This window comes from Rhineura floridana, chromosome 21 (assembly GCF_030035675.1).
Source record: "Rhineura floridana isolate rRhiFlo1 chromosome 21, rRhiFlo1.hap2, whole genome shotgun sequence".
In the NCBI taxonomy this organism is placed as follows: domain Eukaryota; kingdom Metazoa; phylum Chordata; class Lepidosauria; order Squamata; family Rhineuridae; genus Rhineura; species Rhineura floridana.
The window spans coordinates 12704203-12717232 of record NC_084500.1 but is presented as its reverse complement, the minus strand read 5'-3'; positions in this window follow the sequence as shown (position 1 = coordinate 12717232).

Genomic DNA, 13030 nt, shown 5'->3' with positions numbered 1-13030 from the left:
CGGAGGCCGCTTGAGCCTCAAGCAACAGGAATGGATCCAGAAGGGCCCCCCAGGCTATGTACCTGCTCCTTTGCCTGTTAGGAACATAACTACCTAATCCAGAACTGACTGGCAGTGGCTGTCTGGCATCTCATGGAGGGCCATTTCTCATCCGGTGCTACACTCTCCTTAAGCCGAGATCTCTGGGACCTCTCTGCAAAGCATATGCTTTGCCATTGACCTCCTCATAGCTGCGTCTGGAGGCCAGTTTGCAGGGATGTAAGCTGAAGACAGGGAGTAGGACAGGTGTTTTGGAACACCTTATCCTTTAAAAATCAGACGCCCCCAGCCCCTCTTTGAGGCCCCGTCTACACTATACATTTAAAGCACAGCCAGTGTTATTTAGTGGTTAGAGTGTCAGACCACAAACTAGGAGACCAGGGTTCAAGTCCCCACTCGGCCATGAAGCTCACTGGGTGGTCTTGGGCCAGTCACTGTCTCTCAGACTAACCCACCTCACAGGGTTGTTGTGAGGATAAAATCGAAAGGGGGAGTACGGTGTTTGTACGCCTCCTTGAGCTCCTTGGAGGGAAGGTGGGATATAAATGTATTGATAGATTTTTTAAAATACCCAAACAGTTGTGGCTTCAGTGCAAAGCATGAAGGGGGAGAGTTGTTAGGAGAATCCCAGAGTTACAATTCCCATAGTGGCTTATTGATCAATTACTTCTCCCAGGGATCTCTAAGAAATGTAGCTCTGTGAAGGGAACAGGTCTCCTAACAATTCCCAGCACCCATTCCAAACTACAATTCCCAGAATTCTTGGGGAGGACCATGGCTGTTTAAAGTGGTATAATATTTATATTTAAATATATACTGCAGATGGGGGCACTTGATTAGGGCAGATATGCAACTGTCACTTCTAGTCTGGCTTTAAATTTAAAGCAGTTTTATTTAATACCAAACTTACAAAAAGAAGTGTCTGATTGTTTTACTAGAGGTTTTTTTTTCTTGACTGTGTGTGTGTGTGTGTGTGTGTGTGTTCAAGTCAATTACGGCAACCTCCAATAGCATCTGTTGTAAGCCACCCTGTTCAGATCTTGTAAGATCAGGTCTGTGGCTTCCTTTATGGAATCAAGCCATCTCTTGTTTAGTCTTCCTCTTTTTCTACTCCCTTCTGTTTTTCCCAGCATTATTGTCTTTTCTAGTGAATTGTGTCTTCTCATGATGTGTCCAAAGTATGATAACCTCAGTTTCATCATTTTAGCTTCTAGTGATAGTTCTGATTTAATTTGTTCTAAGACCCAATTATTTGTCTTTTTCGCAGTCCATGGTATCCGCAAAGCTCTCCTCCAACACCACATTTCAAATGACTAGATGCATGCAATAAAATTTTGTGCAGAAATAAAGCTGCCTGTTCCAGGTTTATTTCTGCAAAATCTTCAACTGAGATTGTTGGCAGGAAAATAGGAAGCAGCAGTTTCCTCGAGTTGCTGTAGCGATGGTGGGCCAAGCATGTGCCTAATTAAGACATTGGTCACATATATCATCTTCCTATTGGCAAAGCAAGTTGGGCTGCAATCCTGTTTCTACATACCTGGGAGCAAGCCCCACTGAACCTAATGGAACTTACTTCTGAGTAGACATATACAGCATGGCGTTGATGGGGAGGATTTTTTTTTTACATAACTGTGGCTTGGAAGTGCCATCTAGTGGGAGAAACCGGTAATGCAGTTGGGGTTCTCAACCTACAATCAGATGCCTGGTACCATTTCTTTGACTGCTTTGATGCAATTAAAGCACAGGTTAATAAGGTGAACACAGCTCAGAGATAACATTTTCTAAATTATGCAAGTCGTTTGCGAACTTAACTTAGAAATCCAAGGTGAAGGGGCACTGTGTTTGTTTGGTTTTTAAACTATATTCTCCAGAGCTTGGAAAAGTTACTTTTTTGAACTACAACTCCCATCAGCCCAATCCAGTGGCCATGCTTCTAGTTCAAAAAAGTAACTTTTGCAAGCTCCGATATTCTCAGGGATGCCAACATTCTTAGGAAACTTCCCCAGTGTTCAACACTGGAGAGCAAACTTCACTGACAGAACATCCTCGTTCCAACAGCGGCCATTCAGATGGCCCTGGGAAGCCCACAAGCCAGGGGTGATGCCAACAGCTGCACCCCAGCAACACCTCACTGTCTACTAGCACTCTAGTGGACCACTCTTGGGAACATAACTACGGCGCTCAGTCAATTCAAAGAGAGTTACAGGAAAGCCCAGCAGACCGAGCCAGCAGGCTCTGTGAAATAAGTGTGGCCTCTGTAAGATGTCCCAGAATCCTCTGCGAATGTTTATTATTGCATTTATATCCTTTCCTTCAAGGTGGCATACATGATTCCCCTTCCCTGTTTCATCCTCACAGCAACCCTGTGAGGTAGTTTAGGCTGAGACACAGTGACTGGCCCAAGGTCACCCAGTGAGCATAATAGCTGAGCAGGGATTTGAACCCTTGTCTCCCAGGTCCCAGTCCAACACTCTAAACACCACACCATGCACATTTCCTCAAGGGCGAAAGTTAGAAAACCACAAAAGGGGTGTGCAATGCTACCGCCACAGGAAACATGTGCAACTGCTACATAGAATGAAGGCTGTGTACACAGCACACATTTAATGCACATGGCTTCCCCCAAAGGATCCCCGGAACTGCAGTTTGTTAAGGGTGCTGGGAACTGTAGTTCTGTGAGGGGCAAACTACAGTTCTCAGGATTCTCTGGGGGCAGCCAGGCAGATTAAATGTATGATGTATATGCATGCAGTCTACAAGGAAGCAAACCTATTCAGCTCCATGAGACTTACTTATGAGTAAACAAGCTTAGGATGGTTGTGTAAGTGTCTTACTTGCTAGGGAGAGAGCATCTGAAATATATAAATCAGGTGTGGGGAGCCTTTGGCCCTGCAGATGTTGCTGAACTACAACTCCCATCAGTTCCGGCAAGCATGGCCAATGGCCAGGGATGATGGGAGTTATAGCTCAGCAAGATCTGCAGGGCCACAAGTTCCCTGCATCTGATATAAACCACGCATGGACAATTATGAAAGGATGGGATGCCAAGTTTTATGCACACACTTGCAGAATTGTCAGTTTTGAAGGAAATTCCATGTTATGTATTTATTTATTTCCCTTATGTCCTGTCTTTCTCTCCAAGAAGCTCAAGGCAGTGTACAAGGTTCCATCACCACCCCTCTCACAGATAAGGCTGCAAGAAACTGACAGGTCACCCAGGCCACATTCACACTGTGTATTTATTCCACGATTATTCCACTTTAAACCATAATTGCTTCCCCCAAAGAATCCTGGGAAGTGTAGTTGGTGAAGGGCTCTAAGAGTTGTTAGGAGGCCTCCTTTTCCCCTCATAGAGCTACAATTGGCAGATTGTAACCATCAGTCCCTCTTCCCAGAAAACTATGGGAACTTCTGTAAGGGGAACAAGAGGTCTCCTAACAGTTCTCAGCATCCTTCACAAACTATTCTTCCCAGGATTTTTTTGGGGAAGCCATGACTGTTTAAAGTGCAATAATGGTGGGATACATATTTTATTTATTATTTGATTTATATCCCACCCTTCCTCCGAGCAGGAGCCCAGGGCAGTAAATATATGGTCTGAATGTGAGTTTCAAGGCTGAAGTGGGGATTTGAACCCAGATCTCCCAGTCTGCTCTTCTGCTCTTTTGTATGTTCCTTTGATGGCATTAGTAACCTACAATTCTAGAAGTGGGGCCTGCAAAAGAATATTGCAGTGTGGAGTATTTTTGATCAGGGGTCAAGCCAGTCAGGCCCTCTTCTAGGATACTCCATTGTACGTACACTCTAATTATCTTTTTCACACACCCCCCAACAGACACTCAGCGTTCTTTGACCACTGGAAATGCTCAGTTGTCACTGGGCTGGTTTTGAGGAATGTTGCCCTATTTATTTCTTCCCCTAAATATTTCTGCCTTCTGCAAATCATGACAGTATTGTTACATGTTTTCCATAAAACACTCCCCCATGCAGTAAGAAATCAGAGGGGGTAGAATTACTGCTTTAAAAAAAATAGAGATAACTGGAGTCGGGCTGTTTTTGTAATAGTAGCTTAATGTACAGATATACAAGCTGAGCTTATTGGAAGCAAATATATTCCTACATGCAGGTAGCACGGCTGGTAGTCCTGCTCTGAGTAGCTCACAGCTGTGGACATGTTTCCCTCTCCCCTTCATCTTCACAACACCCCTGTGAGTAGGGTTGCCAGGTTCTTGGCCTGAGACTGATCCTGTATCTTTAGGAGGAGAGAAAGTCAGCCAAGTGCAGGTGTTCTTGCAACTCTGTAATGAGAAAAACCACAAGGTGGAATTCTCCTTTCCCGCTGCACAACTTTCAAAAATACAGAAGACTGTGACGCCCTTCCCTGGCTCTCCCTCTCAGGTTCCTACCTGCTCGTGGCTACTGCCTGTCACTAGGCACCACCAGGGACTCCACCAGTCCGGACTGTCCTTTTTTATGGTTTCTCTCTCCGCTCTAGCACAGACCTCACCAGATCCCTCTGCTAGGCAGCACCACCAGTCACGTTCTACAACCAATGTTCCCAGAGACCTTGCCTGAGTCTCTCTATCCGGTTACATTCGTGACTGCGTGCCTATGCTGTTCCCAACCCCCTTGTATCAATGCAGATAACTCATAACTCGGGGTTGCTCTGGATACTTATAATGTTATCTTCTCCTCTTCACCGCTGCCACCATTTGTTACTGTTTCCCTTCAGCCTTGGTTATTACCTTACCCTCCCTTCTGGTCTGTGAAACCCCAGCCAAGGATCAGGCCTTCGGTAAACCAAAATAGTATTTATTAAATAACATTAATAACAAGATAACTTTGATAATGATCTACAAGCTTATGGTTTCATCTATTACTGTGATATTTGACTTATTACTAATCCGAACTCCACCTCCCTCTTTCTCCACACTCTCCTGACATACATCAACTCACACCCACCTCCAAACTCCACCAAAACAACCCACTCACGTCCACCCAGATTCAACTGTCATCCTTCCATTTATACTCTCAGCCATCCAAACACTCAGCCAATCATCCAGCATTCTACTGCTCATTTACTCCCCCCTCCTCTTTCATTCCACTTACCATGTATCTTCTATACAAACAGCACTTACCATATATACATTAATACAGGAACATCACAAAGACCTCTTGGTTGCCAGGCCCGGCCTCCAAGAGGTCTTCTGTATCTTTAAAAGTTGTGGAGTGGAGAGGGAAAATTCCACCTTGTGGTTTTTCCCATTACAGAGTTGCAAGAACACCTGCACTTGGCTGACCTTCTCTTCTCCTAAAGATGCAGGATCAGCCTCAGGCCATGGACCTGGCAACCCTACCTGTGAGGAAGGTTAAATTGAGAGATAGCCACTGGCCCGTTTTGGACTACATCTCCCAACAGCCGCAGCACATGAGGTTTTTATTTGAAAAATAAACCCCTATACCATGTATATAGTAGGCTGCCTTACAACTGTGGAAGCTTGTTATAATACGTCTCACTGTACCGCGGCTTTGGATATACCATGGGCATGGTGACGTCCCCTGAGTAAAATACTGCATACAGTACAGCGGTTTTCATTATAATGCGGAAGCCCTATAACAAGGGTGCATCCTTGTCCCCTGCATTATTACAAGCTTTCGCTGTACTGAATGTAACCATTGGTCCATCTAGCTCAGTATTGTCTATATCGCCCACTGGGGTTTCGGACAAGGAGCCTCTACCATTCCCACCTGCAGGTGCCGGGGATTGAACCTAGAACCTTGTGCATGCAAAGCTGATACTCTGCCACTGAGCTACAGCCCTTAGGCGCCTTCCTATGGCCCACAGATGAGGCCTTCGACAGCAGCGAGCCTTGTGTGTGCCAACTACCATTTATTTGCTTGTGTCCAATGAAAGAGGCTGGAGATTGAAAAAGGCTGTTTGATAGACTGCCTGAAGAGTCTTTCATGCTCTCCCCACCCCCGGTTCATAGTTTGGGGCAGCGTGCAACTGCACAGGCAGCCCCCATTGTCTGGCAGCTGCTGTTGCTGCTGCTGCAAGAAGGGTTTCTTGTTACCAGCGGAATTTTAGCCATCCCTTCTAAGCTTCGCCTGGCCTTTTGATGTGCCTGTGAATCTCGGCCTTTGTCCTCTTTGACTCCTGGGGCCCTCCTTCTCATAATAAATATTTCCTTGCCTTCCCATTATACTTTCGGAGATTCTTGTTGCAGAGAAGCAAAAATGAACTGGTGTGGCCTGTTTGGTCTCCGTCCTTATTTCTTGCACATGTGCACCCATACACATTGCGCGGCCGTACATAAACACAGAAGTAGCTGTACCATGAGACCATGCAAATCCAGTTTTTAAACCCCATCAAGGTTGGCAGGTGACAGATCTGTAGCAGGAGACAGGCATATCTGATCTACGGGGCACAATCATGTAAATATAACACATTATTTTGTTTTATGATACATATAATAAAATAATGTGTTACATCTACATGATTGTATGTATACGTTTGTGCATGTATATATATACTGATTTTCCTTACATTTTGATAAATTATAGGTCAACTTGTTTTTAACTTCACATTTTACAGGTATTTTTAAAATATTAATATTTTATAAGGTGTAATGCAAACCTCTTAGAGTTCTTTGATTAATAAGGGGTATATATATTCTTTATTTACTTAATTTGATGATTTAGTGGTATATAAATCCCACTGTCCCTGCTAGATATGAGTATAGAATTCTTCATAGCAGGAATAGACCAAGTATTTCTATGTAGTATTTCTATCTACATTTGCTGAATCTTGAAAAGAAAAGAAAAAGAAATGGCAAAAAATAACTCCAGTTATTAATTTGTACAATATTTTCTTTCTTTCTTTTTGTTGGATGGAACTATGTGCAATACTGCAATACTCAGAGCTTGGAAAAGTGACTTTTTTGAACTACAACTCCCATCAGCCCCAGCCAGCATGGCCACTGGATTGGGCTGATGGGAGTTGTAGTTCAAAAAAAGCAACTTTTCCAAGTTCTGGCAATACTACATTTGTGATGCACGTTTTGCAATGGGAAAGAGCTATAGCTCAGTGGCAGAGCATCTGCCTTGCATGCAGAAGGTCCCTAGCCCAATCCTGGTGTCTCCATGGAGGGCTGGGAGAGACTTCCTGTCTGAAACCCTGAAGAGCTGCTGCCAGTCAGAGTACACAACACTAAGCTTGATGGGCCAATGGACTGACTCTGTACAAGGCAGCTTCCTATGTTCCCAAGATCAGGACCAAGCACTGATGCAGCTAGGTCTTGACCTCAGAGCCAAAGTCCAGGGCCCCACATCCCAAGGGGCCACCCAAAAATCAGCAAGTGATGGGGCTATCAGCAACCTGACCCAGTGTCAGCACTTGAGCCAGTATGATGCTGGTTGCCATGGCAACCTTTCTTCTTAAAGCCCTTTTTATAGGCAGGGGACAGGCACGTACCTGGGCAGGTACACGGTTACAGATGCTCATTTTATAATTTTTTACTTTACAGATCTACTTTTTATGTTTGCTTACAGCTAGGGTTGCTAGGCTTTCACCTGGAGATTCCAGTTTTTTTGAATACTTTTGATGAGTCACCCCAATCTCCAGACTCTCAGCTTTTTATTATTGTTATTATTAAGTTCCTAGGTGGTCTGATTCAAGAGATATACACCAAAATGTCAGCTGCCACACACACACCCCAGCAACTTCTGTTAAATGAGCTAATAGCTGGCTGCTTACATCCCAACCCTTTCAGGTTTTTAGCCAATAAGTGAAATCAGGGTTGTGACTGACAAGGGATTTGTTGACCGCCAGGCAACAGCTAGAACCTGTTGCAAGTCCTGAAAATAACTTCCTTTTCCTGCTTATTTGCACTTCATGAGTTGAATAAGTTTACAGCTTTCAGCAGCACCAAGAGCGCCTTTTTGTGTGTGTGTGCAGTGCACGATTATCGAGCAGAAGATCTAGAACAAGATCACAGCAGGATCTTGGTAGGCATGCACAGTAAACAATTTCAGTTATGATTATAATAAAAGTGTACATGCAGTTTTTTAATTACTTGCAAAAATAGCATACATTTTATCTTTCAAATATTTTTGAACAGAATTTTTAAAAGTGTACATAGACCTTACAGTGTCGTACTTTACAATGTTATACTTTTCTAATCTGAAGGAGTCAAACAAGTTTAAATTTTCCTGGGTTGGTGAAGAGGGCAGTTTGTCTAATTCATAGCCTGTTTTGTAAACCTTACCAATATGAAGATTTAATCCTGTACAGTGCTCACTTTTCTGTGAGTAAAGTTGCAATGCTAATCCCACATACCTGGGAGTAAACCCCATGTAATTAAATAGGACTTACTTTTGAGTAGATATGGTTAGTATTGTGCTGTAAATCAATGGGACTTGAGTGAACATAGCAAAGGATTGTGTTGTAAATCTTTATTTCCCCCTCCAATCTTATTTTTAAAGCAATTAGGCAGGGCTTACTTAGGTGTCACTGCTTTTATCTGGTAGGTAACTAATACTGATTTTTTTTTAAATGTTCTGCAATTACCAACTTGTTTTGACAACAAACTATTATATGATATATATGCATGTTTACATGTCCAGTGTGTGTGTATATGGAGTCTTTCCAACAACCCTGTGAGGTAGGGTTGCCAACTAGAAAGCAAGGCAGCTCACCACAAGAAATAAATCAATTTAAAATCCAACAACCATAAAAACTATTATTTAAAAAAGTTACAAAACAGCTTAAAGTGGCATGATTCTGAATTTTGGGTTGGGTGAGCGAAGTTCCTTATTACTTGAGGTTGCAGTCCTGTACACACTTCCCTGTTTGAGTAAGCCCCACTGAATACATTGGGACTTGTTTTTTAGCAAGCATGCATAAGATTGCACTATAAATATCTTTACAGGTTGTGTAAATAATAAACACCTTTGACAGTCATGCTTATATAAATGTTTCTTCATACTATGTCTCTATAAGTATCTGATTTCACACTATGATTGTACATTATTATTTCCTCTACATTGTTAGTGTGCCCTTCTTCCTTGGGGGGGGTCATGGTCCCCCTCTGCTGTTTTCACTCTGAGGGGTAAATTAGGTGGAGAGGTGGTGAGTAGCCCACTCAGTAAACTATGTAGCTAATTTCCATTTTTTAAAAATAATTGAAATGATTTACATGCAGGCAAAGTTTATGAAATAGATCCACACAATACTTTTAAAGCACATCCAACTCGCATTTAAAGCACATGACTTCCTCCAAAGAGTCCTGGGAAGTGTCATTTGTGAAGGGTGCTGAGAGCTGCTAGGAGGCTCCTGTTCTGCTAGGAGACTTCTTACAGAGCTACTTTTGTGAGAGTGGTTTACCAGTCAGTCCCTATTCCCAAGGAACTCTGGGAATAGTAACTCTGGAAGGGGAAGAGGGGTCTCCTTGCAGCTCTCAGCACCCTTCACAAACTACACTTCCCAGGATTCTTTTGGGAAAGGCATACATGATTAAAATGGAATAACTGTGGAATAAATGTTTGGTGCGGATGTGGTCACAGACTTGCATGACCTGGACAAAGATCTCTCTTGCCAATTTAAAATAACAATTAGTGCTAAACTTTGAAACAAAATTGAATTTGTCCTTCCCCCACACCTCCTAGCTGCAATGCTGGCAGTGCTTTCCCCAAAAGATCAAAGTTTCACACAGATTAATTGGGGATGTGGTGGGCGGATGGAAACATTAACTGGAGGTGCGAGACTGTTTATGGGAAGACAGAAACAAGGTGAGGTGTTTGTGTGATTTATGACTCAGCAACCAAGGACTTCCCAAGCATGCCTCCGCACTTTCTCCTAGGATGACTCAGCACAAAACACCAGTTTCATAAGCCAAGTTGTTAGCATTTATTTAAAGAGGATGTTGAGGAACAGTGCTTTGTTGTCAGACAAGTCAAGGCTTATTTAAGTTATATTCTGCTTGCTCCTTTCCTATGGGCACATTTACGTTATAGACTCGGAGCCAATCTGGAAGAGATAGCCTTCCTGCCATTAGCAATTGCATGGATGACTTTTTAAAAAAGTAATGCCTCCTCTAGATAACATGTTCATTGCGCATGCGTCCTGATTTGCTTACACAGAGGTTAGAGTGTATCCAGTCTTTATTGAACATACATTCTGATTTGTTTGTGGAGCGGTGATACAGTCTTTGGCCTGCATTCATTCTGATTTGCTTGCGGGATGTTGACACATATATCATTCATCAACGTTCATAATTCGTTCATCTCACACTTTTCAATGCATTTTCCCATAATTTTTCTGATTAATCTAGAGGCCAGCTGTATGCCTGTTGGCAATGGAGAGTTTGTCTTCTGAGATGTCTTCTTGGATAGTATAGGATATTTTCTAGCTTGGTCACCTTATCCTGACCCTGTCTGTTTTTTTCCAAAATGGCCGCAAATCTACAAAGTGGCCGATATGCTTCCTTGCTTCATAAATCATATTTTCCCCCCAGAAACTGTTTATTTTAGGAAGACAATTATTATCATGAACTTTGTTCCTAAGAACATGTTGAACAATTTCATTCCTAACGCTTATTGGCCAAAACTCAACAGTGTAGAAGGAAAATGCAATTTTATGAATAGTGTCAAATTTGCCCCTAGTTCCTAGAGTCAGAAATAAAATTTTATTATTATTATTATTATTATTATTATTATTATTATTATTATTATTATTATTATTATTATCAAAGGAAGTAAAATGTTGCTGAAGGAGAAGCCACTTTATTTGTTACTGAATACAGTTATTACCACAACATACATTAGGCCTAAACCTAATGTAAATGGAAATGTAGATTGTGATGGCTATTGTTATTTAACTCTTGTAAATAGTGTTTTGTAAATCGTATTGCTTTATTGTTTTATTGATGTATTATTATATTGTATTTTGATATTTGTGTCTTCTGTAAGCCGCCTTGAGGGCCTTGGGCCGAAAGGTGGGATATTATTATTATTATTATTATTATTATTATTATTATTATTAACACCAGTTACGTGGATTTTGGCAAACATCGCCACACCCACAAATGCAAAATCTGGACCAAAAAATTATGTTAGCACGACATTTGCAAACAGTGGCTGCTGCACATATCTTGCATGTGCAAGGAATCAGGAAAGTTTTAGGAAGATATGGATAGGAGTCAACCATTCACCTTCTTCCTTTGTGAAGCCCTGCAAGCCTCGCTATCTGGTCCTTGAGGCTTTCTAAAGGCTACACTCTCTTTGAGTGTTTTTTGCTTGTGTGGAATATATTTTGGAACTCTGATGATGCCTCTTGTTTGTATGGATGGAAGACAGAGGGGGAGGCGTGTGAGTCTGTCTCAAAACTAATCTGCTGTATGAAGGTAAAATATGCTGTACTCAGTATTGCCTTTGGTCCTGCCCGTCACTGGAATGTAGTCCTTGGAAGGGTATCCAGAAGGGAATGTGGCCTTTGAGCTGCAGAAAGTTGGGTCTTCAAGACTGCAGCCTAAGACTGCAATGACATAGACACTTTATTGGGATTAATCCCCATTGAATTTGCGATAAACTGCCGGTGGGATTGCTACCAGGAAACTGCCTATGGAATTGCAGCTTGGGGCTACAGTCCTCTGCACCAGGTGTGGGAAAACTTTGGATCTCCAGCTGCTGCTGAACCATAACTCCCATCAACTCAGCAAGCCAGGCCAATGGAAAAGGATGATGGGAGCTGTAGTTCAGCAACATCTGGAGGGCCAAAGTTTCCCCACAGCTGCTGTACACAGATGCATACATGCATTGCATGAGTCCAATGGGACTTCTGAGGTGACATGCCTAGGATTGTGCTGTTAAGACTCTGACCCTAAAACATGCCTGAAACTCAGGGATGGGGAATCTGTGCTCCTCCAGACTAGGAATGGCAAAAAAAGAAAATAAAAAGAAAATAAAAAATAAAAATATTCAGTTTGCATTTAAAGCTGAATCTATCAAATCTGCACTTTCCACTATGAGAACCAAAAACACTATAAACCTTTGAAATTCGCGTTTATCAAAATTTTGCAATGCAGTTCTCCACCCAAATAACTTTTACAGAAATTCATACATTAGGAGAAAGTGTTCATAAAAATGAATATTAGTGAAAATAACATACAAAAACACATTATCTTAGGATAAATTGCTTGCAAAAATGTGTACATTGGACAAAATCACATACAAAAATGTGTTTATTGGATAAATTTGTGCTAAAAATGCTGATGAATTTTCAAGAGAATTAAAAAAATGGCAAATAGCTGCAGCAATGAGGAGAACTGAGTTTAAGGTTGGGAAAATGAGAAACTGAGAGAACTGAAATGGTCAGATCTTTCCATTCCTACTCCAGATATCGTGAGATTAAAATTCCCATCAATCCTGGCCATTGACCTGACAAGAATTGGATTCCAACAACATCTGGACAGCAACAGGTTCTCCATCCATATATATAATCTGTGTGGGTTTGTAAAAGAGAGTACCAACACATTTTTAAATTTCCTTTTTAAATCAAACTTGAACATCTGTGTCTAATCAACGGCCTGGTTTCTTCCCCCTGCTGCTGATGTGGCTTTTAACACGTCTCGATTTCTGAATTTCATCCAGGTGGTGTTACGGAATTTTATTTTGTTTTTGCGGCTGGCCTCCTTTCTCGCCTGCGTTTCCCGGGTATTTGTTTTTAACTACTAGCTGAAGCAAGCATGAAAAGAAGTTTAGGAACAGCAGGGTACCCAACTGGCCCAACAAATACACACACGCACCATATGTAGGCCAGAAAGGTGAATTCAACTATGAAATGAGACAGGGTGTGTAGGTGGAAATGCCGAGAGATCCTCTGCAGGGATCAATAGCCACCAACTTCCCACCCTTTGGAGTTGTGGCTGTGTAACCTTCAGTGTCAGCTCATTGTAGCTGCAATCAGTTCCTCCCTTTTATTTTCAGTGAAAGT